This window comes from Solea solea, chromosome 4, assembly GCF_958295425.1.
Source record: "Solea solea chromosome 4, fSolSol10.1, whole genome shotgun sequence".
Classification (NCBI taxonomy): domain Eukaryota; kingdom Metazoa; phylum Chordata; class Actinopteri; order Pleuronectiformes; family Soleidae; genus Solea; species Solea solea.
In genome coordinates this window covers 23,214,234-23,241,402 of record NC_081137.1, presented here as the reverse complement: position 1 = coordinate 23,241,402, position 27,169 = coordinate 23,214,234, and the positions used below count along the sequence as shown (strand labels likewise).

The 27,169-nt window shown below is 39.2% G+C and overlaps 1 long non-coding RNA gene across 1 annotated transcript in view; it reads left to right on the top strand.

Annotated features, from left to right (window-relative positions):
• The first annotated feature begins 3,611 nt into the window (after positions 1–3,611).
• Positions 3,612–27,169, top strand: part of LOC131458752 (uncharacterized) — a 29,483-nt gene continuing 5,925 nt past the window's right edge. Inside the window, exon 1 of the long non-coding RNA XR_009240122.1 lies at positions 3,612–3,692. This is a non-coding gene — a long non-coding RNA (uncharacterized LOC131458752). The remainder of the gene's footprint in view (positions 3,693–27,169) is intronic.

Genomic DNA, 27,169 nt, shown 5'->3' with positions numbered 1-27,169 from the left:
GACAAAATGTCAGCTATGCTGTGCATGTGTGTGGGAAAAAAAAACACTCGTCAGATACAATATTAAAGTCATGAGGCGGTGAGAGGAACCGTCGTCTTCATCACTGTCAGCCTTTGGTCTTTTTCCCTGACTGTGATTCTGCATAATACAACTGAAGGCATGCACATCAAGATGTTTTAATTACACTGACTAATTGGTGAACTTCCCGAAAATATATATAAAAAAAGGTTCTATACAGGTTTAAAAATGTAATCATCTAGGGAAGTGGGTGCAGTGGCTCAGTGGTTAAGACCGGTACCCTGTGTGCAAAAGACCTCATGGTCGCAAGTTCAACTCCACCCCCGGCTGATTGTACTCAATTCCCTTGTAAGTCACTTTGGATAAAAGTGTCTGCTAAATGATATGTAATGGAAGGGAATTTCACTTCTGTGCCATGTTACATGGTTCTTCTGTCTGAAGTATAATCACTGTTTATTTGTCAGGGAGGGAATTCTTAGTTTGCAACTAAAACTTCAGATTCTTAAGTTTTTTTTTTCCAAATCACACAAATAAAAACAAACACCTGGTTTAACATCACTATTTTCAGACAGTCAGTTGGTACATTTAACATGAGGACTCCAAATCGTCAAAATAAGTGAATATTTCAGTGAACAAATGAACATTCTGGAGATCACAAAAGTGTATCATCATGGACAATAGATATCAAAATATCACGGGCACTGTTATCACAGGAGCCAATGCCTCTAGCATGGCTAAAATAAAAGTGTGCATCCTCCGTCATCAATCACGTACAAGCAGCACGAGACTGGGTGATGTGATCTGAGAGATAAAATGGGGGCCCCAGAGGTCTACAGGAGTGCTGTACCTATAGATCCAAATATGTTCTGCTTTCCCCTCTTGATTTATTTAATCATGTGCATAATCGTCCTCACACGTTTTATCACTGCACTCATATATCCTTATCTGACAAGCTGGTATAAAATAATTCAATAGGTTCATCATACGACCATAGGTTCCACGCTGGATAATGCTGAGTTGACATGGAATATTCCTTGAGAAGATAAGTGTTTCTGTATCGAACTGTATCTCAGACAAATGATGCTACTCAGCATCATTTCACACAGTCACCTGAGGATGGAGGCAGAAGACTTAATATATGCTGTATTTTTTTTCCTTTAACAGCTTTAATATTTGTTAATTAGGAGTTGTGAGTTGGTGTAGTGGTCAGCACTCTTGCCTTTGCAGCAGCAAGACACAGGTTCAAGACCCGGTTGCAGCAAGAGTCTTCCTGCACAGAGTTTTTTTTTTTTCCTCCCCCCCAGTCCCAAAACATGTGGATTTCTCTCACGCGCTCCTCATGTGGAGGATAAAACAGCAGATGATGATGCATTTGTTTATCTTAAACACCCACTACTTAAATGCTCCCTTAGACCACATTGTCACGACAAGTTTTTATCACGCACGCACAGGAAATGAAGCGTGCCTGCAAAGAAATACACAATAATTATCACTGTCTTGCTGTTCCACTGACAGGAGCCAGCCATGTACAAGGAAATCTAGGAAAAGACTAACAAACAGACACAATTCTATCTTTAAAATGCACAACGCTTCCCGGGGCCTCAGGGTCCGTCTTGAGTGTTTTCAGTGAACTTTGAACAAAGTGAACCAAAGTTACCTTTGCAAAACTGCTAACATAAATATTTAATTTGCTTGCACAGAAAAAGAAGGATCATATTTTTCCCAAAACCATGCTCAGTGTGTTTTTTCCCCTGCTGTGTGAGGGTGTCGACAGGTTCTGCAGTCATTTGCTTAAGTTGTAAACGTGCTTCCTCGTCTTTCCAGGCAAATCTGCCCAATTTGCGATTTGTAATCCCGTCCATGTTTGTTGTGCAAGTAAACACTAACGGAGTAAAGCAGTATAGATCGCAAAAACGATGATTCGTGACAGGAAAATCGATCTTGTCGACACAGCGAGCGTGGAGCTTAAGGCTCTATTTCTGAAACAATACACATCCGCTGTCGTTTCATTGAATCACCATGTCACCAGAAATCCCCTCGTCTTCTTTCATCTTTGTCTTTTCAAAACATCCAATTAGCCAGAGCTGCATCCTCAGAGGCCGCCTGTCATTGGTGGAGAGAATCCTGTGAGACACCGAGAGGTGCGAGGTTCAATCTGTGGGATGATTAACACAAAAAACATCAATTCACACTCGTCTCTCTGTCAGTACGTGTGTACACTTACAGTAACGCACTCTTTAGCTCTGTGCTATCACACACCTGCGACGCCGTCCTCGACCTGACGTCAGACAGCAGGGGGCGCAGTCATCGTACTCACTGTGTCATGTATAAAACAGGAAGCAGAACGCGTCACATGTAACGTCACATGACCACAGGAAGTGGTTGAAACATGTCAAGGTAATCAAAAAAAAACAAAGCTTTTTCTGGAGAATCTCTTTGTGGTAGCGTGTAGGACACATGTAACCAGTGTGGACAATGTTCATTTCACAGGATTGACTATGTATCGAGTGCATGACTGGTGCTTTATTAAAGCTATGGCTCATAAAATATAGAACCTCAACGACCTGCTAAGATGTAAAAATTCCCCTTTTACATAGAGTTTATTTATTACTCTGTCAGTTTTGATGATTTGCATGAAAATAATCGCCTTGGCAAAGATAAGTGCGTATAATTATTTGCAAAGAGAAAACGTTATAAAATCAGATTATACGTAATGCTCCAGCTACGCCTGTCTAATTGATGTTTTAAGCAGATTATCATCTTGCACGCTTTGTGTCACGTAAAGATATCAGAACGATGATGACGAAGAGACAAAAGAAACATCGTGACCAAATAAAAAATGGATGCTTTTCATTAAATGTGGTTCTTTGATGACTTGAGGGCACAGTGTTTGGATCGGTGCTCACGTAACTAATTAATCTTAAATCTGTGTCTATTTCGAGTGCACAGGCTGCACACACACACACACACACACACACACACACACACACAAACACCATTGTTTCCATGACAGCAGAATCGCCCTTGTGTGTCTGTATCTGTCTGTGTTTGTCATTTGGATTGAGCTATGTAATTATTTGGCTTTCCGTTTAGAGTAACCTTGAACAAAACAAACCGGGATTCTCTTTTGACTGGGCCGAACAGCTGAGGGTTTTGTGAAACTTGGACTTTTCATGCTTTATTCAGAATCTGAATCTGAATCAGAATCAGAATCGGAAGACTTTTATTATCCTGGAGGAAATTGTTCAGTTACAGTTGCCCCATGTCAGAATCAATAAGAAAAGAAAAGAAAAGAAAAGAAAGAAAACAATCAAACCACCAGTAAAGCTTCTAATTTGAAGCTTACAGTACAAGAAAGAGCACAAAAGTTTACAAAAAAATTAATTCAGAGCACCAAAAGAAAGACATTTTAATTAAATTTACACAAAAACCTTGTTTAAAACAAGAATGGGAAAAATATACAATGTGTACAACAGATGGGAGTTGTAAGGCATTTGTTCACATTTACAGGTAACGTGCATCACTTCTAAAATTCTTCTTCTTCTTGTCTTTGTCATCCTCATGCAGATCATCTCAGGATCATCTCTTATAACTCTCTCAACACTTGGGCAGATGAGTCACCAACAGGGGGCGGTGTTTATCCTCTCAGTGTCAGCTAAGTCAATAATGAGCAGGTAAGAAAAAACTGTTTTTATTAATCCTCTGTCTGCCACTTTGTTGTGCTCTTTTCATTTAGTATTTACAGACTGTGGAAACGCCACTTAAACTTAATGATGTATTTTTCACGTTAACATCCATTCGACTGCTGCGGTTTCTGCCTGTTATTGTTGACCACGCGCGTGTCAGTATGTCGGTGTCGTCTTGTTACCCACAGCTGTAAGTTGTGGCTGATGCCTCGCCGTCCTGTCCCTTTGACAATGGCTGTTGTTGTGTCTCTCGGTGCCGGTGGGAGTAATCAGGTGAGGCTTTGAAGTCGAGGGGGCCACAAATACACAACAACCCGAGCTGTTAATGAACAGCCTCTGCGAGGAGCACGGCGCTCTCGTCTCATTGGTCGGTTGTTCGGTCGGGGGGGGGGTGGGTGGGTTTCAGTCTGCAGGGATGTGGAAGATGTGAGGTGTTTTGAAGTGGAGTCATTTATTCTAGAGACTGTCAGCTTCCCGCGCCTTCGTCTCTGTCTCTGTCTCTGTCTCTGTCTCTCCATGTCCCTGCCTTTTCTTTTTTTTGTTCCCAATTTACTTTTGTCTTCGGAGCTGTGCCCGTCTCACTGCTCCCAAGATACTCGGGCAGCATTTATTTAGCTGTTGTTCAGCTGTTTTGTGCGTCACTCTACTTTCTTGTCTGCTTTTGTGTGTGTGTGAGTAAGAGTGTTCTTTCCCTTATGCAAACACTTTTAAAAACAATGTCGATGTGTGTGTGTGTGTGTGTGTGTGTTATTCTCTGCACTTCAACTTCAAAGGCTGGCTTTAAGAAAGCTTCTCTGCGCTTTCTTATAGAACTCCTGCCCCTTTAATGAGGTTTCATCCCACCAAAGACTTCATGGATAACAAGGCTCCGGTTTTTTTATATATATTTATATATATATATATATATATATATATATACATATTCTTTTTTGCAGAGTCCATATTACAGGTCATAAACTTTCATAGTGGAATACAGTATAAATACACCTGTTACTTCTTGCATGATAAACCTTTTCTGTTGTATTAATTACAGGAAACAATCACAGGCATTATTCCTCAATCAATGTTGCATTAAGTTGATTTAAAGTGTAGTATCTAGATTAAAATACTTATTAATTAGCTCTGAGAGAATAAATCACTGATTGCTCCTAAGGCTTATTGTGACGTAATGAGACCTGAGAAGTCCCAGTAAAGTGATAAAAATATTATAACCGACCCCCCAAATGTGTTAGTCACCACCTTACCAAGTTTGAGCGATTTAAAAAGTTGCTAATTAGGTTTTAAATCATGTGTGAAATGCCACAGCGCGTAATAGCATGTTTAAGTATAAAGCGAGCTCCCATTAGATTCTTATCAAGAGTCTATTTCCATTAGTTATATCGGGCGCATTGATCGGACTCTGGCGAGTGTGTCCGATCAGCGTTTCCACCGAGTCAGCTTGGATTTATATGAACGTGCAGGTGAGTCTGTGTCTACACGTGTAGTGCTGTGCAGTGTAGATGTTAATTGCCTGCAATTGATTACTTTCCCCGCTCCTGTTGCATGTTAGACTCCAGGGAAATCCAGGGATTTTAATTTATATAAAGTATCTGAAAGAAATGCATTAATGTAGCAATTTACGCTACGTTGTCCAAGTATCTCTCAGTTTAATCTCCTTTGTCTGGCCACACATGTTCACTGTGCGTCAGTAATTGCTCAAGGACAAAAAAATGAACAAGCCAATGCTTTTTACACGTAGCAGCAGACTGAATATGATATTTTAAGCACATTATCTGGTCTTGAAATGAACATTTTTTTTTTCTACCTACCAGATAAATAAGAGCAGGATGTCACTTTTTAATCACAAGGTCGTCACGCCTCTCACCTCACCACTGTTTGAAAGCACAAAGAAAAGATTAGTTGTTCAGCTTGAAGGATGAAGCGTCTGTGACGAGATTTAATGCGAGCGTTTCCAACTCGATTGTTTTGAGCTGCCCATTTTACTGCCATGACAGTCAGTGCAACACCTGAGGGAAAGTTTGTTCTTCCCGGGAACCTCGCGCTCCTCTTCAGCCTTGACTCATCGCAAGTGCGCATGTGCATGTGCGAGATGTGGGAGATAGTGTGTGTGTGTGTGTGTGTTCAGTATTCAGTCATAGATTGAGCAGGACTTTGCATGCATTATCATGCATGGGTCCTCGCTGCAGACAGACACCCTCTAGCCAGAGCTAAATAAAGTCTTTCACCTGTTTGTGGCCTTTGAGGAAGACTGTGTGTGTCACCTCCCGGGGGCTAATGCCATGCTGACTTAAAGCTGCTGGAACAGTCAGCAGACTGTACAAGGCCAGGTCGGATAGAGTCCCCTCAGCCTCCCTGAGTCCCGGATCAGCGACGGTTTTGTCTCTTTATAATGTATATGCCGCGTGACTTAAGAGGATACGTGTGCTGCATAAACTGAGCTAAATCCAAGATAATGTTTATGTAAATTGTTCTGTGGGTGTTCAGAGATGGGGAATTTAGGGATCAGTGTCAATGCCCCAGTGAGAACTGTTCAGCAACTGTCTCTCCATTTGTTTCCATTCAGAGCGTCTCTACCCAAAAGTTAGAAGGCTGGCAAAACACCTCGTCGTCCTCTGGGAGGAGTTTGGAGTTTGAACAAACCCTGTGATTCTGGATTGTTACTACATGTGTTGTGGGCAGTCTAGCATCATCACACAGATGTTCTGAAACATCTGTGTGATGCTTCTGAAAGAACATCGTGGTGTGAAACCGTCTCTGAATCTCACCGGAGTCCTCCCTGTGACCACCTGTCAAATACAAAGATTTTTTTAATCCCTGTTCTCTAAAATATAATACAATACTGGGGGATTAAACCAGATGGACCAGTGAAACCAGACTGAGCTGAACGCTGCTTGAAACTTGAGACTATTTACTGTATGCTGTTGATTCTCACATGGGACGCATTGAGCTGCCGATATTTACCATTTAAAACTTGACCGTGTTTTCTAGTATTTCTTTAATTCTTTGAATATCAGACCGCTTATGATATTATGTGAAGCAATATTTTACTTTTGAGACAAAGCCAAACTTATGATCATTATTTCATTCATTCATAATCATTTATTTGTGCAGCAAATCACCGCCATGAGCCGAAATGATTGAACAGCACTGCACCCGCTTTACATAGAGTATATGACACAGTCCTGATAGGGCGGCTTCCCCTCTCTCCCTCTCTACCCCTATAGCTTTATTACCGTGGGGTCAGTATAGCACTTCTATTCAAGCAGGTAATAGGAAATAGCTTTCATAAATATTCTATTATGTTTAGGAAAGCTCAGATGATAAATATTCGCCCAATTTCCAGCTCAGAGCTCAAATGGCTCCCAGTTCCTGCCATGATTACATCAAGAAGTAATAATATTCATACAAAGTCAGGTAGATTTCATCGTTGGCTTACAGTGTTTTAACATCTTATTTGTCCACTGTTGACTTTTGCTCGCCTTTACCTGACATGAACATCTGAATCATGTCAGAGGTCGAGAAAGGTGTCGTATGTCCCATTAACCCCCAACCCCACCCAAATCCATCTCATGAGCTTTCAATTTACAGAGAGCAGATTGAAAACAATTTCACACATGGGTTCAGAGGAGATTTCTGAGAAGCAAAGCTTTTAGAGAGAGAGAGAGAGAAGTTTGCTTCTGTGAAATGAGCAGAGCACGTGGAGATTGGCTTTCGCCAGAAAGAGAGAGCTATCTTTTGAATTAATCACGCCGGGGGGATTACATGTGCTGGGAATGGATGGAGCAGCAGTGCTGAACTTACCTCACTGCAGCAAGAAAATTATTTGTTATCTCGTGAATTCAAACATTTTAACTCGAGAAATTTAGATTAAAATTGGCAATTATTCTTTATTTTACTATTATAGTATAATAGTGTAAATCTCCTTTTGTAAATAATTAATTTAATTGCACATTTATGACTTTACTTACTTTATTTGTGGGTTTTATATTAAAGTGTAAAATGGAACATGTGTAATACGTTTTCTTAAGTTAACACTAAAGTTTTCTACTTTATTCTCAGCTTCTTTAAGTTTCTGCAGCGTCACAACTTTTGTTTGATGCTATGATATTTTCTTCAACATCAGGCAAATGCCATAAACAACTTGAATTGTAGTGTGTGGAACTCTTTGCAGCGTGAATGTCTCGTGGCCCTTGTGTTTGTTTCAAAGCTCCCAGTACAGTAGTGCATGTGTGTGTCTGTGTGTGTCTGTGTGTGTGCGCCGTATGTTCGAGCGCCGGTTCCTCTCACATCCACGCCGGTCATGCTGTGTTGTTGGGAAAATGTTGTCGCGTCGCAGCACGAGATAAGAGGATCAAGGAGATGTCCTGGATGTGCGCTGATGTGTTATCTCATTTTTTGATCTTTTTCCAGAGAGCAAGCTCGCAAACTTTGCCGTCAGGGGCCTCCTTCAATATTTCATGGCTGTGCAACGTATCTTTTGACACAGAAATGCTGTGAATTAAATATGACAGACTGCATAATAATAAAAAAAAGAGAAAAAACTTTGTAATGTCAGTCGAAAGGCAAGCCTTGTTGGCTTTTGGACTTTTAATTAAAGAATGAATGGCCATGGATTTGTGTGGATTTAATGAAGCGAGCGTTTACTTGTTCTAGTACAGGCACAGTGTGTGTAACACTTGGAAAGGAGACCCTCTTTGCTCGCACTGCCCTTTTAACATTTATAGCCTTTTCAATGACTTTTGAAGCAGCTTCACTGCTTCAGAGAGGAAAACTGTGCAATAAAGGTGTTTGTAGAGTACAGCCTTGAGGCTTTTTGTATTCCTGCAGAAGCTCCATTAAAGAGGATGATGATGGAGTTCTGAAATGATGATCCCAGATCCAGTCAAATTTGGCCTCTAAGACGTTCTAATTTAACAGTACGTTTGAGTGCTGACCTGTTGAGACCTTTTAAAGACACTGACGCGACGTGCCATAAGTTCAACATTTGAAATCAAGCAAACGGCAGAACGATGATAGGACGTATGAGCCTAAATTACACTTATGATAATTACAGCGAGGATTCACAGCCAGATACATTTATGCTTCAGTGGAGAGGTGTAATGACCACTTAAAATGACCTTTTTCTTAGTTGTACCTAAAGTGTTTTGCCTGTTCAAGTGTTCAGGAAACACCGGCCATGTAGGTCACACTGCATTACACTACACTACAAGAATACACAGACTATCGTTTGTACTTTTACTCCACATTCTAACGGCAGCGTTCCCACATTTAAGCTATAAATACAAGCAGAAATGAGACAAAGTCTAAAATCTAACCGTTTTCCGTGAAAGCCTTTGGAACGTGTCAATGCTCTCGAGCTGCAACTAAGGATTATTTTCATAATCAGTTAATCTGTCGTTCACTTTCTCGATTAATCGTCCATTAAATGTCAGAAAACCTTAAAAAATGTTGATCAACCTGGAAATGATGACGTTCTTGAATGTCTTGTTTTTGTCCACAAACCAACATCTTTGTTGTACGGAGCAAATAAACTAGAAAATATTCACATTTAAGAAGCTGAAACCATCAGAAATCTTGTTTTAAATCATGAAATAAGATTCAAGACGATTAATTGATTATCAAAATAGTTGACGATTCATTTAGTGAACGATTAATAATGGATTAATCGAGTAATTGTTTCAGCTCTACGATCCTCGTTTTTATTGAAACTAACTGATTGTTTGAACTTGTCTATTTCATTGTTGCCATTTTGTCTAATTTAATTTGTCATGTTTGGTTTCATTCCTTTTTCATAAAGCACCAAACTGACGGTGATACAGAAAAAAATGCTACATAAATACATTTTAATTTTAATTATTAGTATTTCTGGATTTATCAAAATAAGGTGTCTTTTTGCACATTCCTCCTACAGCAGTGAATTTGACAGGAAAGTCAGAGGTGACGACTACTTTCATTTCCTTGCTTGAGCTAATTATTGTTTTATTCATGTGAATTATGATGTTCCACTCAAAGGCCCTTTGTTGTCATGAGCAGTGACGTTGTTTAAAAGAACGAGAACAAGCTTCTCTTGGATCTATATTTATTCAGAACACTTGACATAACGCAAAGATCTGAAATGACCAGTGGTCAGGGTTTTTTTTTTCACATTTTAATGATCCTCTCTGGGACTTACTCCCCATTTATCTCTCTCTCTCTCTCTTACCCCCACTTCCTCTGAGTAGAAATCCCAGAGATGTGGATAAGGATTTCCCCTCAGAGAATATACATGACCCCATTTTCTCATGCCACGGTGGTCTAATAGGCTTTGGACCCGGTGAATGAAGATCCGAAGGCTTTAAAGTGTTCTGTCTTCACTGTGTTTCTGTCTGCTTGGCTGGTGGGGGTAGTGGTTATAGGTGGAGGTAATGAGGTCCTGGTGGCAAGAAGGTTGAAGCAATTCCACTTCAATATCTCTTACGTGTAGAAACAAAGAAGTCGGACGAAAACACAGTTTAGCCAAGAGGAAAATAAATTGACATGGGACTTTGACTTGTAGTTGTAGGTTACTCTCACATAGCAAAAGATTATATCATTTGTGTAATGGTTTTGGTTGACGGTGTTGTATTTTTGTCGAACAACATATGATGAAATGCAAATTAAAAGGACGGCAACACTTTAGAAAGCTGTGCGCAGCTACGAAAATAAACCCTGACAATGCACAAGTGGGATTTTGTACAGAACATGCTCCAACAGCTACTGACAGCTGAACATTAGCTTAGAACTCCATGCAACTGTACTCCAATTAGAAGGTGACGGAAACAAAGCAGACGTTAACACAAAGCAACCCAACAATCTCCTCCTCAGCTTTTCACAAGCCCACAAAGGAGGTGACACTTTTTTTTGTTACACTTTCTTTTCACTTGATCAGGGGAAGTTAATTTTCTTTCTGAAAATTACAGTAAGTTAAGCCATAAATGAATATTTTACTTGACGTCATGCAGGTCATTATTATAGTCAGTCCCTGCACTGTCGCTCTTGCCAGTCGTGTACAGTATGAACTTTGTGCAACTCTTTTATATTTTACAATGACGAAGTTCAAGGATCCTCTTGTTTTCCTTCAGATTATTATTCTATCCGTGGCTTTCTGGTCTTTTTTGAAGCGGCTAATTTGCATAAAATGTCTTGAAATTTGGCACAGAGGTCACGTCGGCGAAAAATGCGATATAAGCTTAGTACACAAACACGCTTGTAGCCCCGGAGCTCTATAGCGCCCCCAGAAGTTGGGTCATGGTGAGACAAAAGTCGTCGGAATAGGGACAGAATTTTTGAGTGTGTTGGGCTCCCTCCAAAGTTTCTTGAGGAATTTTTTGGAAATTTTTGACGTGAAACAAAGAGGCCAAAATTGTGTTAAATTTAATTTTTTTGTGTCTAAGTCGCACATAGTTGTTTTTAACCAAACTTGGTACCCATGATGCTCTCATGATTCCGAACAAATTTCTAACACACGTACATTAGCTCCACCCACCCAGAAATCCGAAGTTGACCTAGCATTTTTGAGCTATCTGCGTCAAACTCGGTCCATACGTTCTAGACAAGTTAATGATTCAAATCTATCAAAGGATTTTCTCTATGTCAAAAGGCGTGGCCTCAGCGCTCCGACTAAGTTGACGTTAAAATAGCAGGAAAACTACTTTAAAATTCCACTTTTTGAAAGCTTTAACATAAACAAAACTACATGAAATTTCTCTCAGACATCGAATATGACGAGTATTATTGTTTTTGTTGTTGTTGTTATGTTAGGTAGTTGGAGGGGGGGAAACTCCACATCTTCCTGCCCATCACAGTGTCATCCCTAATTTCTCGTCTGCCTCTTTCCCAAGAACGAGGCTGACATCTTACAGGAAACCACTTACAGCAGACACTTTTCCTGCAGCTGTTTAAACTGACACAGAGACGATGTCATCCACACAATTTCTTCGGTTAGCATCAATCCGGTGGGATTTCTTTTTAAACTGCCACTCTTCCTAAACTTTCACACATTTCATAGATGCTTTGTTTTGACTTATGTGGCATTGCTCTTGCACTGAACTCATCTGTCATATAAATGTCTGTCGAGTAATTCAAAGGAGAGACGGCAGTGAGAAAACTGTGGTGTGTAGGTGAATGTGGAATTATACATTACATTAGAGGTTAATACCATGATTTGTCAGTTTATTCCACCTAAAAAAAGATCATAACAAAAGCAAGTATGACCCAGATTCAAAATCCCAACAGTTTTGTGTGAAGTGAATGTCATCATCACTTCATTTACACCGAGTCACAGTTCAGAATGAGAACGATTGCCAACCTGAAGCCGAGAACGATAAATACCCATTTCATCACTTTTTTATATCATGCTCCTCAGTGTAAAGTGAATATAGATAGGTCATTATACTTTCTGTGCTCCAGGATTAAAGCAGACTTGAATACAGAATAATGCAAACACATTATGCAAATAAACCGTAGTATTGAAATGCAGATTATCGGATGCATACTGTACATATTAATAGCTCATGCACATATCCATTAATCAATACAATTATATGGTCTTGAGAAAGAGGGAGAGAGAAAAGAGGATGGGAGGAAGAGAGAACAGGGGAGGGGAGCAGTGACTATGGTGGAAGAGGTCACACAGGGCAGATTCTGCATCAATTATACAGGATGTGTATTTTGTGAATACAAAGACGATGCTGGCTTGAGTGTAATTAGTAACCATAGAACAGTGCATCATTCAAAGTCTAGTCCATAATCTGTTTTAATGACTTTGCACTCAAAATAATGATTTGTGATGGCTAGTCTCCCTGGGTCGTCCTTTAAAAAAAACATGCATTAAATAAAAGAAAAACAATAAAAACAACAACTTAGTTGAAATCATATAACAGCATTTAAACATACAATTAAAATAGTAATGATAATAAGAGGGAAAAGAAACCTCTTTAAACAGTTTTCTTCATAAAATTAGATTGTGGCTTAGGTAACACCAGCAGATTACTACTGACATGATCTTTTCTCTGAAATATTCTCCCTTTTTATGCAAGTTTATCTTGGTACCTTTACTTATGTACAGCAGATTTGGCCTCATCCCCTTTAGACATCAAGGATCTCAACTCACCATCCAACCACGCGGTGCACTTTGCCTTTGCCTCTGCCTTTTATGGCCCGTTTCCATGCCAGTTTCATCATTCCTGAGACCACTGTCAATGACTTACATCATTTATAAACCAGTCACCGTAAATAATTCAAACATAAAATCTTAAAAATAAAAGAAAATGCAGTAGTATATATACAACGTGATCTAGGTTGTCGTAAACCAAGTGGGGCAACTAGCAGATGAAGACACGTCCATAATCCCACGTTGTCCATTTAACCCAGCAACACTGTGACAGAGATAAACATGTTTGGTTGCAGCAGACAGTCCTGCGTGCAGTCATGTCCACTGAAGCACTGGGAGCTCTCCAAGATTGATTGTGGCAGACCACAGATCAGTGAAGAGACCTCCCCCACTTTGTGCTGCTGGCCCAAACCCAATAGTCCTTGCTAGGGAGGAGGTAAGGGACCCCCACTCTACGCAGAGGCAATATCATCTGATAAATTGCCTTCCCTGGCACGATTATACACTGAGTTGCTCCCTGTAGTCTTTGGGAGCAATGTTTTAGAGCTTCAACACTGGGAGAAGGTAGTAAAAGTGGGGCAATTTGTTATGTGAAAGGATAAGAAATGATAAGCTTAAATCATGTGGTACACAGGCATTCAATCAAATACGGGCATGACTATTCAATACACTATTAACCTTCTATGTCTATTGTTGAACTGCAGGTTTATAGTATTTTAAGGTTTTGTTTTTCCTTTATGGAGACTGATGAAAACCCAAAAAGATGCTCAAAACTTAATCAAACAGACCCAACAAGAGTGCGTGAACTCGGGGTGAGCAGAGGTGGGAAATGTGTTTGAAAACAAAGTGTAATCGGGAAACAACATTTGCAGCTTTCCAAGGGTATAACAGTATTTTTGTTGCACTTTTTCCTGGCACGCAGTCAAAGTGCTGTGTTTTATTCCCAACTTCTTGCCACAGTGTTCTCTGCCCCTGGGGCCCCTCAGAGGGGGCTGTGTTGCAATTCCGAACCTCAAGTAACTTGGAGCCCAGAGTGTCTGCGAAACAAGCTGACATGCAGACCCTGGAGTATCGCAACAGTTTTCCAAAGGCTTCGCCTGCACACTGCTTCACTGGAACAATGCAAAGATGATGAAGCTATGAGGGGAATGTCTGCCAAAACTGTTAGGTGCACTTTAATTATGGAGAGGGATTGTGCAACCCGCCTGACTGGCCTCACATTATTCAAAAGTAATTAGTTGCTTGTTATTTTAATTATGGATGAAAGGACACAACAACAGAATTAACTCTGAAATAGGCTTTGCTTGTTTAGGGGTTTGAACGAACTATAATCTTATTTTGGTCACAACCTGCATGGAATTACATTTCACTGGTATGAAAGTCCTCTCTCAAGCTATTTCTATCTGTCTGGTATAGTCTGACTTAGGCTTTATCCACATGGAAACAGAACTTTCATGATACAATATAGCAAGAAAGACGTGAGACTATATCATTTAACCAAAGAAGCGTATTAATATATATTTATATTATCAGTGTTTGCTATTTAATACTGAATTTAGGCTCTCTGCACACAACAGTATAGATAATTTTTTGTGTTGGAGGTATGAAATGGAGGCCCAAAAAGAGTCTTTAATAAAACGTATTTAATATGTAAAGCAACTTGTGACAATGAAATGTATTATTATAAAACTAACAAACAGGCAAAAAGTAAAAAAGTAAACAGAAAAACCTCGGGAAACAGGGAATAGAACGCAGGTAACTGCACCTGAACTGAAAGCAAGTTAAATAAAATGAACAAACACAGACGCTGGCAGACAATCAACAGGGACAGGAAGTCAAATTTAACAAGGTTCACACAAGGAAAGAACTTTAAAACCAGGCACAGGAGCTAAAAACTTACTGTTTGAACTAAGAGTGCCTGGAATAATCCAGGGGTCATGATATTTTTCAATATAAACTCCAAAATAGTCTTAGTATTTCCCCCTCGCCTGCAGTGCTGGGCTTTGCATGGTTTCTCCAGTCACTAATCTCTCCAACAGCATCTTGATTCCCCTCTGGAGCTGCACATAGATTGCTTTAATTAATCACTGGCATACTCAATGCACATATAACAAGTGCTAAGTACCGAGCAGGTCAGCTGTTAAGTGCTCCAGGGGAAATATCTGGAGAAATCTGGGAACCAATAAGGTAGCCTGTACACAAGGGAGGGCCAGAAACTCACTGGTACTACAAGGAATAAGCTCTAGTGATGTGCACCGTGCCAACGATAACACGAGATGCACTGTATGTTGCCTCTCACCCGGTGTGAGGGGCAGGGATCGGCTCCAGCTGCTCCTGCAACCCTCACAGGGTAAGCAGTGGACATAATGGATTGATGTAAACAATGTACTCTGGCTCTTTTTGCAGCCAACTAATTATACATGACATTTCCCTGATTCAGGGAGAATTTTGTTTTTGTTTTCCTGCAGTTTATCTCTCACACACATTCACATTAAATGATATTACTAACTCCAGCTATAGAAGCATTTAAAGCTTGAACACCTATTTAACCTGTGTGGAAATAAAACTCCAGACACTGTGTTTTAATGAGAGACTAGCTACACTGGAACTAATCACTCACCATTAACACCTAATTTAGCTCCTGAGACTGCAGGATGCCAACTCGCCTCGTCACACAGTGAAGCCACAGCATCACACACCTTCTCAATTATGAGCGAGGCGCACAATCTGAGGTTAGCCAGCAAGACACATGTAAACAAAAACAAATGAGTTAATAGCATATATTAAAGCACTTGTTGTCAGGCCAACTGCTGTTGACGTTGGTGCAGTTTCCCCCACACACAATGCAGAAAGTTCATTACAAACATGCCCAAAATTATAAGTTTAATAATAATAATTATGTTGTTGTTTGTGGTTTTATCCCTTACTTCTCTGTCTCAATACAACGGGAAAATTATCTCAATATTACGGGAAAAATATCTTTATATAACGAGAAAACTATATCTCGATAGAGTGGGAAAACTATATCTTGATATAATGGGAAAACTACCTCGATATGACGGGAAAACTATCTTTATATAACGGGAAAAATATATCTCGATATAATGGGAAAACTATATCTCAATAGAACGGGAAAACTGTTTTGATATTAAGGGAAAACTATCTCGATACTACGGGAAAAGTACCTCGATATTACGGGAAAACTACCTCGATATTACAGGAAAACTACCTCAATGCTAGGGGGAAACTACTTCGATATTACAGGAAAAATACCCTCGATATTACAGGAAAACTACCTCAATGCTACAGGAAAACTACTTAGATCTTACAGGAAAAATACCTCTATACTAAAGGAAAACTATTTCGATATCACGGGAAAACTACCTTTTGTAAGTCTGTGCTTTGGACAAAGACATCTGCGGCTCAAACATAGCGTGAGATCCAGTGTGTACCTGTCACTCTATTTACTTGTGATTGCTCGTGAAACGTGTGTCACTAATACTGAGCTATACTAAATGCATCATAGTTTGAGAGTGGTCGTCTTATTTCTTTATTCATTTACCAGCTTGATAATAATAATAATACTAGTGTGGTAATTGCAAAATACTCTCCACATCTTAGCGTGGTAATGATAATTATCTACTGTTGTAATGTTGTTACTGTACTGCAACAGAAAGTGTTACTGTGTTACTGTGGCTCTTGGAAAGGAGCGTCATTGTCAGTGATTGTCACAACACTTCGTTATCAGCTGCAGAAGTGACTGAGGAAGTCATTAAAAATGGGTTTGATTATTCTCTCTACTTCAAACATGTCAAACAGAGAGATCAGATAATATACAGTATACATTCCTCTTGTCTATCTTCTCTTTGTTGCTCTCTCTCTCCCTCACACACACACACACACAGTGGTTTAATTCCTCCTCAGCATTAAGCTTTTAGAAGGCAACAGTAGTGGTTAAGGCATGACAGCTCCCCAGAGACCTGCAGTGCAACTCAGCAAAGAGGTCTACGTGACTACAGATTACCTTCTATTGCATTTCTTTGCTAATGACAGACCCGTCCTGACCAGCACCTCGCCTCATACCCTCTCCACGCTCCCTCCTTTTCATTCTCTCTCCATCTGTCTATCTGTGTATACCCACCTAGCCTTAAGCCACCCTGTGGGAGCCTATCAGTCCAACGATTTCCTCTCCAGCTACTGTTGACGTTTGGCATGAAGGCGCGGGGAGTCATTGCCCTCAGAAGCCTGCGGTGTCAATCCCAGATGCTTTGTCTGAAATAATTAGGGCTTTCATTAGCATTGGGGAGCATTCATTATCTGCTTAGGCAAGAGTTCCCATAATTGGTGTCTAGTGCTTGAGAGGTTCACCTCCCTCGACACCATAGTCTCACAAAGCTAGATGTCTTAGATGCCATGTTTTCCCAGGCCCTATCAAGCTTATACAGAACAGCTGCCTCTTGTAGCTTCTACAATTTGAAAGTTTTTCACCCGCCTCCTTCACTCTGTCGCTCAATGCCATTTCCATCAGCCACTCAAAATGAAGGCCTCCTGATCTGTCTTTCCGTATTTCATTCTGACAGAGACGCCAGTCTCCAGACATCACTTTAAAAAAAAAAAAAAAAAAAAGGTCTCTTTTTGAAACACTGCCAGGAAAGAACTTTTGGAAACAAAACTTTGGAGGTGTTGAAAATAGCAGCAGCGTCTTCCCTGCACATCCTCTGCTCGGTATATTGTGCTGCACTCACTCACATTCTGGCTCACTGTGTATATGTGTCTCCATGTTGGATTATTAATAGATGAAAGAGTTGTCACAAATGCAGGATTTATCAGCTAATGGGAAATAGAGATATTCTGGTGCATTGGTGTTGACAATAATACAAAAGAAAAAAATATTCACGCCAAGTTTCACAGTTTCGATGATTTGGGAAATGCATTTGCCGCAAGTGGCCTTGATGTTATTTTGGAATCAACAGACAAAAACGCAGTACATTAGAAAATGTCATGGGAATAATAATCACTTGAAAATACAAATCATTTTGGTTTTTAAAGCCTTAGAATAAGCACCTAGGCTTTACAGAGGCTGCCATCTTGTGCCTTCATTTTGTACAGCGTGAATGACAAACAGCTCCGCCCACATGAACCAACAAAAGAGGAAGTGACAGGAAGAGTGGGAAAGTGGCGAGAGTTATAGAAAGAGTGTTTGCATCCTTTATGGTCTACGAAGGCTCCCGTAGTTTGCTTGGTAAAAGGAGGAGTGAGTGGAGGAGTTAGGAGTTATAATCTGTAGTCTCACCAGCAAATATCAGTTATCCTCACGCACTACTGCTAATAATATAATGAGATGGGGGAATTTGTTTGTTGAACAATGAAGTTAGTGTAGTTCTTTGCCAGTAGCTGCACTGCAGTGGTAGATTCTTCCACTGCAGTGCAAGAATAATTAATTGATAAATAAATGAGTTGGCTAAGGATTTGGAGTGCAAGATGAGTCTTTAGGCATTTGGAGTTATTTTAAAGAAGGAAAAAGAAGCCGATTTTGAAATAACATTAGTATTAAGTATGTGGATAAAGTGTGACTCATACGTCAAACTCAGAAACCTTTCTGCCTTTCTTTGCAATGACCTCAAACCCTCATTGTATAGACCACCATGACAGAATTTCAGTGGGTCATCTCGGTATGTGGTTAATTATCAGACTTTTATATTGCATAGAATGCATTTGTAAACTAAATGGAAATTAAACAAACGTAAAAAGGGCCGTATTCAGTGTAAGTGTTATTGCTTCCGTGCCATGTATGCCAACATTTAACATAATTAAAAAACTGACCTCCATTTGAAAGGAATTATTCACAGGCAGTTGATGCACCTTTGTTGCCACCACATACAATGACTTAAATATTTCACCACCAGTTTCCCCTCCATGTTTCATATGAATTATTCAGTGTTTGCGATTCAGGCGTTATGAGAAAGAAAATCAATGACATTTATGTTAAGTAAAGGAACATTCAGATGTGTTTCTGCCTGTCGGTCATATTGCTCTGGGGAAAAGACTGCACCAGCAGCAGTTTACAGCTACACCGAGGCAACACTGTCACACTGGGAACAACAACAACAACACATGCATTACAAACCATGTTCCTGTATCTGTCTATTACACTGACCGAAGGACATGGCCTTCATTGGTTGTTATGATTTGTGTTAGATGAAATAACCATAAGGTCATGAACTCGGGGGGGAAAAAAAAATTCCATTACATGTCCAGTTTTTAAGATCATAAAAGTGCAAAAGTCGTCCACTGTTTTCCGAGCACAGTTAGAATTTGCCTTCTTCCAAGCCACTTCAATTTTAAATGATTTAATCAGCGGTGATTTGCCCTGTAGTGCCCTGACATGGGGCTCAAGAGTCTTTAGTTTGCACCAGAGTCAAAGGAAAGCTGTGCTCATCGCTCTCGCCCACATTAGCCAATTGAGTCTTAGTTTGGAGTCATTTGTGAAGGGTGCTCAGCTGATTTGATTGTCTTCCAGGCAGCCTGAGGCTACAGTTGCTCTCTGAACAGATTTGGGTAAATGTGGGCGAAGCAGAATACAGTCGTGGTCGGCGGTTTGTCTTTTTAATAGGACGAATTATTTGACATTCAGATGTCCTTCCCCATGCCTGCACACACAGGTGATGCCTTCTCCTCCACCTCACTTGGCGATTTTCTTAGTTCCCTTACTTTGCCATCAATGATTTTGAAGCTGAACGACTTCCTGCACAATACTTTTTCAACATTTTCACAGCAAACATTACATCACTGTCTTTTTTCTGATGGGCCAAGGGGGCAAGATGCTCTCTGAGCTCCCTCTGCTGGACCACACAGTAATTACCTCACACAGTATGATGCTCTGCTAGGCTGGATAGCTGGATTTTGGATACAAATTGACAGGTGTATTGTTTATATTGGCTTAATTCTCCTGATCTACATCTCAAATATTGTTATTTATGAGGATATCACACTGTACTAATTCAAACCCTTCCATATAATTGTTGCATTGCTGTAATCTTGCTTATCCATTGGCACGGTCAGTTTCACCAGTTCAGTCCACAAGAGGGCGGCAGATGTCGCGTTTATAGGTTGGATTGAAATATTTAAATTTAAAGTAACTTGTTTATTTTGTTGAGTGGATCTTTCTTGCACCTTAATTAAGTTGCAAGGCCGAGCTATTCAATAGAGTGTGTTGTCTTCTCTGAATTAATTGCTGAGTAAATGTAACACTCCCCTATGGTGTAAGTCAGAGCCGGAAAACAGAGCTGCTTAAATGTAATCAGAAACCCTGAGTGCAGTCTGCAGCCTCGCCCAGGTGCAGGTTCCCCTCCGTGTGAGTGGCAGCCGCTCTGCAAGGCCGGCTGGTTTCTGTAAGTATGTCTTTAAAATCGACGGCAGCAAAATTCTCAAATCGAAAGCTCTCTGCACATCCGGACGAGCCCCATTAGGATAGATCACGCTCCCTGGTAGGCACAAGTCTCTTTGTCATACTTACAAAAGCTCGTCTCACAATAAGCGGGCAGATATCCCACTGCTACACAAAATACAAAATGGGTCACATTAAGTACTTCTGTGTTGGGACAAGCGAGAGGAGGGAACAACTTTTGAGTGGCCTCTAGAAAGCAAAAGTAAGTTTAAATGGAAAGGAAAAATATACATTTATCTAGCTGATAGTTTCAGTCTCAGTTATATGGCAATTATCTATCTAGTGCTTGCATTAAAAATGGATATTAACTGAATTTATGACCTTTTTCATCCCATTGATACCCACTTAACTGTTGCTCCATTGTTTTCCGCCCTCGTGTAATGGTAGATTTATTAAGAGTGTGGTTGTTCTTTTGAATTATATCTTTTATTTAAAGTGACAACATTTGGAATAATCCACATAACCTAAAAGCCAGACAAAATAAAGCAAATATGAAGAAAACACGAGTAATGTGGGGTTGTGTATTTGGACGTTACTGCCGCATGGAGGTTCTTGCAAATTTCCAATTTGATTTGTCTGTGCGGCACGTCGTACACTGCAAAAAATGCCTCTAAAAGAACAAGAAAATATAACCACTATTACTTGTTTCAGTCAAAATGATCTGCCAGTGCAGCAAGAAAATGGCACTTTTTGTGTTTTCTTCAAACAAGTCAAATTATCTTAAGTATCTTCAGCCTTAATAAGTAAATACATCCAAAAAAATGTGTGAAGTCAATTTCATTAGTACATATGTTAATTTTTTGCAGTGTAGTGGCTAATACTGGTGCATCAGAGCAAGAAGGGCCCTTTCTGTGTTCTGAGTTCCTTTTCCCTGCATTTATGTGGATTGTACCGGGGTTAACTGGAGACTCTACATTGCCTTTTGGAGTTTGTATGTTGACCCTGTCATTGGCTGGTGACCTGTAGAGGGTGAACCCTGCCTCTGGGGAGAATGTCTGCTGAGACATGGCTGCAGCTCCCCCTGCAAATGTCAAAGGACAGATGGATAGATAGTGGATGGATATGTGTGTCTCCCTCTTTTGTAGTTCCCTCACACTGGCGGGAGCTCAGCTCTTACTGGGAGGTCACATCTTACTGCACTGTGAGCCACTCCAGTGACTTGCTATCGTGTCTGCCTCCTAACAGCGGACGGGCAAATAAGGCCATCTATCTTAGTCCAAATTAAAACTTGGTGAGCCAGGTCAGTGGCAGCAGTGGCACCAAACTGGCTGCACACATCAGACTGTTAGTGCCTGGAGTCTGACTTTGATCTCCATGAAAGGATGGAGCTTACAACATCCCGTCACTGCACAATGGGTCTCTGCAGCTACTGTACGACGTACTGCACCCCAAACACAGACATACACACATCTGCATGCATGTGCACGCTTTCACATCTGCAGGGCGGAGCAGAGCAGACCTGACAACTCCATGTTATTTGCTTAGTTTTAGATTTATTTCATATTTTTTTACATTAATAGATTTATTTTGCATCATATATGTTATTATTCTGAAGTATAAATATAAAAAAAAAACCCACTTTTTTCTGACTTTTTTTTGTCTTTCTTGACCAGACTAGATGCTCATTGGCCCCAGGTCATTTGAGTTTGACACCCCCGCTTTAGACCCTCTATTTCAAAGCACTTTATTGGTCTTTATTATAATACTTATAATTAATATAATAACTATAATATAATATACATTCATGTGTCTTAAGTTTTTATTTATTTTTACAGCGTTTTCAGAATAACCATTACTAATTGCATATTCTATTATAGAATATCTATTCTAGTCCATTCTCTAAAGATATTTAGATCTCACTTTCACCTTCATAAATTAATCATGTTTCACTTTAAAAATAAAGTTGCACATGGTGAGATGTTTGCTATATAACTATTTAAGTAGAATGTATGTGACCTTTTAGAGCTATAGTTTATACAGCTACACTTTCCCACCTGTAATGACCCCCACACACACACACTGCAGGAGAGGTGGGTTAACAAGGTTTAAAGATGAATAGTTCACAATAGTCTTAGGACCAAGACAGTGCAGTGACAACTGTTGACTTGAGCTAATTATTGTCAGTGTCCCTTTCACATTGTCTTCATACCACCACAATGATATGATTATGTCAGCTCCCTCTCAGCATCTACAGTAAACATTAAGACTGAGTTTCAGCAGAGATGAAAGAGCTGCATTTGGGTCCAGATATACTGTAAGCCATTTCCTGCCTCTTACATCCGCCGAATAATGCTTCCAAAGAGACGGCAGTGAATGCTGCAGGCGAAAAAACACCTTCACATCTGCAGCCTCAGTTGCCATAAAAGGCATGAAACCACGATAACATAGTGTGAGCGACACACTAAGAGGGTAGAGGCTTACATTATCGCTGTTTGTCATTACATGCATTTTGCAGAAAAAAGCCCACAGAGGGCTGGATGAAATTGAGATGAGCTAAAAAAAAAAAAAAAAAAAAGCATGTGACAAGAAAATAGATGAGTCTTTAGGAACCACGCTGAGCTGTGGATAAAAACACCGTGGAATAAATAGACTGTAAAGTTCATTTTAGTGATGATAAAGAAGTTCTATATCTATATATTTGAGTTAATGCTCCAGATTGAGAGAGAGTAAACACCTAACTAACCACAACAAAGCAAAAAACAATGTCCAGTCACTTACAGCCAGGAATATTAATATTCCGTGGATGCAAAAATACAGGCCAATGGAGCCATTAGAAATAATGACTTTTCAAGAAGAGTAAAACAGAGTTACAGACGCTGAAACCCACTGAGAGGATAAAGGGATTACAACAATGTTTAATATACAAGATTATTCGGACGCATCAATTACAACATCCGTGTGTGGTGTTAAAAATGTGTGAAAAATAATAAGTGCTCTTCACTAAATCAAAAAAATATCACTTACAATAATCAAATTATCTCCACTAATAATGTTAAAATCGATCAATGACAAAGTTACTTTCAAACATCATCTGTCTAATCTGGTAACTAAACTCAAAAAGCTTCTCTTTTTTTTTACAGAAACAAATGATCCTTTCCTCTTCATTGCAGGAAGGAAGCTAATGAGGCAACTTTTATGTCAGTTTTAGATTATGGAGACATTTTGTACAGGCATGCATCATTGGGACAATTTAAATCCACAATTTCATCTTATTTCACTTCCACCTCTTCCTGTTTTTAGCTAGACTTCTCTGTTTTCATTATTTTTGTCACTTCTTTCGGATATGATTATGTATTTTTCAAACATTTTGTGTTTTGTCTCGGCTATATTGTAAATGAGGTTGCTCCTCGATATGTTTCCGTGTTTAAATAATTTCATAAATAAATAAATAAGTCAACTTCCCTCATTCCCTTTCTATTTCACTGTCCTCCCCTTCAACGTCAGATATTAATCAGAAGAGTAAATAAACATTAATGTTATAGAATGTTGTAATGTAAAACCGCTGCAGTGACAGGATATTGCCTTGGTCAGGACTGACGTTTTGAAACCGTCGTGCGTCAAAGTTGCTCCAAAACTCTTACTTTCTTGACAGAGGATGTTTGAGCAGATTCCAAATGGTCACTGTGAATATTTTACCGACGCACAGACAACAACAAACGCATAAATGAGAAAATAAACGGTCCACATGTAGTCGTGTCTGAGTGTAGGTGACCACAGAAGAATAGATAACGTGGTGGAAATTAAAACACACACCGTACCTGAGGGGCCAGCAAGAGCTCGCCATTCATACGACGTCTGATGCAAGGAAAGAAGAAGAGACACAGAGATAAAAGGGAGAGTTGTGCAACATTTCAATGAGTTTTGCATCCTTCCCTTTGCCCTGAGGAAGGAAGGAAGGAAGGAAGGAAACGCTCACCGATCAAAATAAAGAACAATCCGACACCACAAGATTCCACTGAGGTGTGTGACAACTCTCAAAAAGAGCTGCATATTGTAAAATATCACCATTATGTTCCCTTGTTTTCAAATGTAATAATAGTAAAGTATGAGCCTTTAAAAGTGAGCAAACATGTATCTAATAATCATAATAATAGGTTTCTACTTTAATTGATTGGAAAATAATTCCTCATAATTGCTGCTGCTTCACATCCCAGCGTGTCGTTATTTAATCCTCCAGAAATTCGAGGTTGTTGGTTGTTAATATTTTGCGAAAGAATTGTGAAAATTGAATTTACTGATGTAAAATGAAGAGGTGGTTCCTTCTTGTGTAAATTCCACCTTGGACAGCTGAGAGATCAGCAGTAGCCGGGATGTTCCACGTGAGAATGAATGTAAAGTGAAGGCAGTGAAGAAGATTCACCCAGTCAATTTTCCACAACCTTCAGCATAATTATCTTCTCTGGTAAAATATGTTACGCAGGAAGAATCGTTTAACTTGTTCCAAGCAATGCAAATATTAACTGAAGTTTAATGCTTGTGGCTTATTCATGACAAAACACAATTTAGCAGCTGGCTCATTCAATTTTAATTACTTTTTTTTAATTTTTCCTCCTTTTTATTTTTTCTCCTCATTTACTTTTTTTTTTTTGTTACTTTTCATGCTTTATATATATTTTTATCCCCAGAAAATGTTTCTATATCCATGGTCAATTGCACGAAGTTTCCCCTCTTTATAAACGGATTGTTTTTCAAAAATGTCTCAGAAATAATCCATGGTGGGATTGAGATTTTAAAAACTCCTGGTTCTATGAGATTACAGTATTTAATATAAGAAGAAAATTTAAACTTTGGCAAACCAAGGAGCTCTAATGGTATTAAATTACACCAAGTCATAGCTGAAGTTTTTACTATATAAATAAACAACACATTTAATAGACCACCTGTCATAAAAATGACAAAAAAAAAGAAATAATTCTTTCAAAAAAGTAAAACTAAAAATGCTATTGTGATTTATTTGGCATATAACAAACTGAATAACAAACAACTCTGAAGAGATTAATCAAGCATAACATTAAACCAACTTTAGGAATGTATTTAAATGCTTTGACATCTTAATCATGAAATAATAATGTTCTTTATTGTTTGTTTCGGTTTTTTGTAAAACAACACATTTGAAAATTCATGGATATGGAATAATAATTACATTTTAGCATTAAAAATATAATTTTGCTTAAAGAGAAACATAAAAATATAATTTTGATGATGATCATTTAGGGCAGCTGTGGCATGAAACTCAAATTGGGTGATGGTCTAATACATTTGTTAAGCACTGTATACATACGTTTATATATATATGTATAATCAGAGTATTTAATCTATCATTATTTTGTTAGTTACTTCTACAGTTGAAGGGAAAAGTGTCAGACACACGAGAAATGAGAGCGAGGGAGATCAAGACATCAGTCCAAGTAAATCCTGTTAAACTCACACTCACATCGAGCGGAATCTCATCATTCAAAGATGTCTTGCTGATCACACTCTGTCCAAAACGCCCGAGTATTGTGTGGTTTTTATTTTTTCAGCTGAGGTTTAATAATGTAATAAAAAGCCCCTTAAACCCTCTGACCTTTGGTCAAAGCCCACAGTTTGTCGTCCGACGGTCGTCTGAATGCCAAGACTGTGCTGGTTGTAACATCTGCTGCGCCACATTTAAACGTTTGAATGATTGTTTGAGACAGCTGACGACGATTTTTCACTCTTCACTCTTCACTGAGACGGCGTCTTCAACATAATGTCGTTTCAATGATGGGAGTGACTTGTTGACCTTGGAGCTGCTGAACTTTTAGAGTTTATGCATCATTTGTAATATTGTTTAGACACAAATATTATTTGGATCACATTCAGACAGAGATTTATAAACACACACTGTACGTACACACATATGGTTTAGGTTACTATTTATTCCCATAATTCCTGAGCTAATATTAGAGATAATGAGACATAATACCGAAGAAAACACCCCCCCACCCATTTCTAAACTACCTAACCTGTGCATTGTGGTATAATTAGAGATTATTCTAGGATGCTATAGGCTGTAGGCTGGTGACACACATTTATATTCACACACTAAGTCGACCTGGATTTTTCCATTCATTCAAAATACAGAATAAATATACAGAATATACAAATATCCCTGCGATGATGTGACATTGAAGTGTTGTTAAAGCTTCTTACCTGAGAGTTTGACATGAAACGTTGTCCATGATCGACTGACTTTAACGCAACAAATGCCCCCACATGTTTGTATTTGTGTACTGCAGCCATTTGTGTTTCAGCTATATTTTAATTACAGGATTTAGATTTAGTCCCTGATGGTTGGGGGGTCTGAAGTAGATGCCATTCTGGAGTATTTTAACAGAAAAATTCAATAATAAGTCCACAATCATCAGCCTGGTTTTTCAACCTTCTGTTGTGGCCTAGATAATGAAATTAATTTAACACAATTTCTCACCAACAGGTCATTTTACTTATGCTTTTAAAACAGTAATGGCTTTCCTGCGTTTTATACAACTGACTACAATGCACACAGAATGCAGTTTGAAAGTGAGTTCAGTCTAGAATGATTCACTAACAAATCGTGTATGTAGTTGGTCATTTTCAAATAAATGAGGCACCGTAAAATTCTGAGAACTGACTCACTGTCAGTATATCAAGAGAAATGGAGATGGTTCAGCATCGTTTTTATTGATAGCTGAAATAAAAGAGCTGTAAAAGTCAATAAATTCGCATGAAATAACATCGATAAATGACAAATGACAGGTCAGGCCTGTAGTGTCATAAGTGGGTGTGGTCACCTAGTTTGAACCCAGTGGTTTTCTCATCAGCTGATTTTAAAAAGTAAAGTTTTCAGACTATTTTTCAGATATAAGATTATTTAAATACGAAACT